Here is a 5,025-nt window from a genome sequence, read left to right as displayed (position 1 = left end):
GTTCGCATGAACTTTTGGAAGAAAATTGGAAGGAAATTCATCCTCCACTGCTGATGTATAATTTGCACCTTTGCATGTCCTTGTTCACAGTTATTATGTATATTTCAGGGGGTTTTCATGCAAATATAGAGATATAATTCATTTTTAGACCCACTACAAATTATTTTTTTCCCCTTGTATTATTACAATAGCAATACCTACTTATTAATGTCATTGCATTACCAAAAAAGACTTGGTATTAGCTACAAAATTATTCCGTATTATTCACTTACTGAAGCTTTGTGGTTACTTACTGAAACTTTATTTCGTGTAGATATTAGGCTGCTAAAAAAAAGCTGTTGAATCAATAGCTGCTCCAAAATAATGCAATAATATAGAAGTGAATCTGTCAATGTAGAAATTATGCTGCAAATAACAGCTGCTGAATCAGTAGAATACTCTGACAGATTCAGTTCTATGTTAATGCATCATTTCCATAGAAACATTTGACTGCAAAAAGCTGTTGAATCAGTAGCCGTTTTGACAGATTCAGTTCCAAGCTAATGCATCATTATTTCAATGTAGAAGTTAGACTGCAAAGCTGTTAAATCAGTAAAATGTGTTGGAATTGAATCTGTCAGAACAGCTACTGGTTCACGTTAATGTATCATATATCATTTTTTTCAAAGTAGATATTAGGCTGCAAATAAAAGCTGTTGAATCAGTAGAATACTGAATCAGTAGACACTCTGGTGGATTCAGTTCTATGTTAATGCATTATTTCCATAGAAACAACTGCAAAAAGCTGCTGAATCAGTAAAATATGTTGAATCACTGGCCATACTGACAGATTCAGTTCCATGTTAATGTATCATTATGTAAATGTAGATATTAGTCAAATAAAAGCTGTTGAATCAGTAAAATGTTTTGGAACTGAATCTGTCAGAGCAGCTGCTGATTCACGTTAATGTATCATTATTTTAAAGTAGAAATTAGACTGCAAATGAAATCTGCTGAATCAGTAAAATGTGTCGAATCAGTAGCTGCTCTGACAGATTCAGTGCCATGTTAATGAATCATTATTTCAATATAGACATGCAAAATAGCTGTTGAATCAGTAGCCATTCTGACAATATCAGTTCCATGTTAATGCATCATTTCAATTATATGTAAGACTGATTTAAACTACAAAAAGAGAATCATTTATAATAGTCTTGTGAATTAGACTAGACAGACTGATTGCATTATATATCTGAGAGAAACTATAATGTTCGGATCAAGCAATCAAAGCAGCATCAGTTACACTAGGAAATGCTTAACGCATCTTAAGAAATCTTTCCGGAGTCACTCACCAAGTCTCTCACAAATCAAGTAAAATCTTCTGCTGTTCTGTGTTATCGCTGTATTTCTCAGTGGAACGGGGATGATCTAAATACTGTGTAATTTTGAGGAAGAGAGCAGGCTGTTTTTCCCTCGTCAGTATTCTGTTAACAGAACAGCCTAATTATGGGTAGAGGGTGCAATGCCAGGCCCTGCTGTCTATAACTCCCACTTGTTGCTTTTTTTGGTTGAGTGATGCCATGTAGACAATAGAAAACATGACTCCCACTGACAGCGTCCCCACAGCTGTGCCCACTATTATCATCACTAAATATCCAAAAGGAGAACAATGCACTCAAAGACGAACATGCAACACGCATGCAAAAGCACACAATTACTAACTGTCATTCACGTAAACGTCATTTATTAACAGTGCTTAATTTGAAAATGAGTTGAACAAATCAACTTCAACTGAACAGCAAAACATAAAACATGACTCTTTTTTTACTGATTTAAATCCAAATGTATACATGTGTGTGTATATATACATACAGTACATAAACACTATTAAATATATATTATAATTTAATATATATTAAGTATCTGTATATACAGCACATATTGTGTGTGTGTGTGTGTGTGTATAGGTGTATAATTATTTTTTTTAATTATACTACCACAGACATGATATATTTTTAGAATTAATATATTGAAAAATATAAATTTTTCTTCAAACCACTGAGAAACTTTTCTCATTAGAGAAAGTATCACTTTAAAAACGATTCATAGAATATATAACGTGTCAGTGAATCCAAGAGGTCACGATTAGCACTCAGAACGGAGCCGAAACACACAGACTGGGTCAAGGCACTTAAAGAGCCCCAGAAAGGCTCAATATGACTGTCGTCATGGTTACTGCTAGTATGAACTTGAAACAATGGGACGGTGACCTTGAGCGGGACAGGCACGGTCGCGTTCACTCACATCTGAATGCTTCACTTCTACCTCATGCAGTCCCTTTACACAAAACACTCATATGCATGAAATCATCCCAGCCAAAACTGATTATACCACTGAGATTTTAATCAACACTTTCTGATTGAACTAAACCATGTTAAATGGCTTATGCAATTAAGGGCTTAACCTGGGGGCAATGAGACAGGGATTTCAAATTAGATACATAAGACAAGATATTTCACACACAAAAAAAATATATTTAAAGGCATCGCCATGGTTTTGCACTGGCCTAATTGTTAAGTCGTCGGATTTCTTTTCCTCCAATTAAAATGTACTGAAACAATTGTTAGCGAACACTACAGCGCCGTGGCCAAACCTCCAACATCTGCCGCTTCAGTTCACAAAACAGCATAGGGGATCAAAGATCAGCCCTCGCCCAAGGCAGTGGAAAATCTCAGTCTCATGAAAATGGAAATATGTAAATCCTGATTAGGAGAAATTGCAGGCCTCGCTGCACCAGTCATATCAGCTGTGTTAAAATGCCAGGCGTTGGCTCGGGCCCAACACTGGGTGTTGATTGGATGGAGGCATTTTGACACTGACCTCTGAACTCCAAAAGTGGAGAGGCTGAGAGCGACAGGCCCTTTTTCACATTTTATATGCTTTTTGTTGCAAGGGTAATAGTTTATCTTCAGCTTAAGAAAGCTTTAGCCTGGCTGCTGATTTAGGATACCAATATCTCACTACACACATTTTATGGAAAAGTGATTCAGAAACCACTTAAAAATAAGGAATTTCTACTGGAAAGGATTTTGGAAGATCCAAAGTAAACGTGAGCCGAAACATGATTAGATTTCAATAAAATACTATAAATACTGTTACCCTGCTCTGTGTTATTTTTTTATTCTGAAGATTCTTTTAAAATCCTGAACATAAGCCATGTAAAATGCAAAAAACAAATGTATTAAAAATAAATAATGAATTAAACGAAACCCTTTTATCTGCTCTGAATCATTTTTTTTTTATTTTTGAATTCTGATAGTCAGTTTAAAAAAGAAAATTATTCCAGACATAAGCCATGTAAAATGCAAAAAGCAAATGTATTCAAAAGAAATTAATAAATTAAAAGAAAAACTTTTTATCTATCTATCTCACAAACACATTTTTTTGTAAATGTTGATATTTTGTTTTGAATAATAATTTCAGACATAAGCCATCATTAAACTTCTACATCTTACCTGTTAGTATTACTTCTAAAATACATCCTAGAGCAAAACAAGGTATTATTTTCTCAAAGCTAATAACAAAAAACAGCATCTCATTCCCACTTCCCTTTTGTTATGAATAACAGCGAACTCCAGTGAAGGAAGCCTCCTCCCCCGGGCTGATCACAGTATCCAATTTGTACAACAATTTGGAGGACTCCCTTAAACAGATCGTCTCAGGGCAGCGGTCGATGCAGCGCTCGGATGGGACGGGGCGGATGACGGTTCGGGGAGGGAGTGAACGACACAGATGAGTAGAAAACCATTTACAAATGAAAAACAGCCCACGGAGTCGCATGCAGATGACGGGTCATTAACAGACTCAATGGCACGAAACAAAGCATTTGCCCTTAAAGTGTTTACAAGTTATGTAGGCGAAAGCACTGGATTCTCAACTCCCTTCCTCTTCATTATCTGTCTCTTAAAGGAACGTTTCAGAAACATCCTTTCGATTGACCCTTCGGGAGTTTTGACCAATTACAGCAGCAACAGATGCACAATTCTACACTTAAAAGGCTTTGGATGCGTCAATATTCCGTATCTGCATTCCATCCCTGACAACTGTTGTCTGGACCTGGCATGTAACCATGGCAACCGGAACTGCCTATAGAAGTGGCATGTTCAATACTGAAGATGAAGCGCATTCTCAGATAGCTGCAAAGGCCAAACAATTCAATTTCCCCGCATTTTATTTCTGCTCTTTTGAAGGTTTGACTTCCTCGGAACGCTGTGAAACATGCTTAACATAGGCCTGACAAGTACACTCAAACTTTTTGGATTCGTGTTCAGAGGTGAAAGACATTTTTATATAAATAATTCAGCCCAAAATGAAAACGGTTATCACTTACTCACCCTCCTTTCTTTTTTTCCTCCTTTTTACCAATGGCAAAACATCTACTGTAATAATGAATTTTGTGATGTTGCAAAATTAGGTTTTCCTTGCAAAAAAAAAAAAGCTATTATTATTTGTTGCTGTCATATTTTATCTGCTCTTCGACTGTGTAGCTCCTCGTCTTTATTTAGAATATAAAAATATAAAAGTGAATCGAATCGTGAGTTGAGTGAATCGTTACATCCCTAATAAAATGCAATAAAAATTATGAATAAAAATCATTAAAATATGCTCTGCATCATAATCAATAATAATAATAAGTAGTAGTAGTAGAAGTAGTAGTAGTAATTGTTGTTGTAGTAACAAACATTAAACAAACATATGTAACAAATATAATAAATGTGTAGTAGAGGGTTTTTGATTCATAACAATATTAGGTATTCTAAATATAATTTAAAAGATGCCGAACAAATAAACACCACAATAACAATAATAGTAATAATAATAAAATAGATCTGTTCTGCATCTTTTAAAAAAATCATTCATTCATCTGATAACAATAATAATTAAAGCTGCAAGCAGCGATGAACGGGCCCTCGCACCCGGGCTCACCGCCAGCGGGCGGCTTTAGTAAAACAGTCAACGGCGAGCAATATGGATTTAAAGTGGTCA

This window comes from Sinocyclocheilus rhinocerous, unplaced genomic scaffold (assembly GCF_001515625.1).
Source record: "Sinocyclocheilus rhinocerous isolate Xijiao unplaced genomic scaffold, SAMN03320098_v1.1 scaffold2032, whole genome shotgun sequence".
NCBI lineage: Eukaryota > Metazoa > Chordata > Actinopteri > Cypriniformes > Cyprinidae > Sinocyclocheilus > Sinocyclocheilus rhinocerous.
This window is presented reverse-complemented; position numbering follows the sequence as displayed.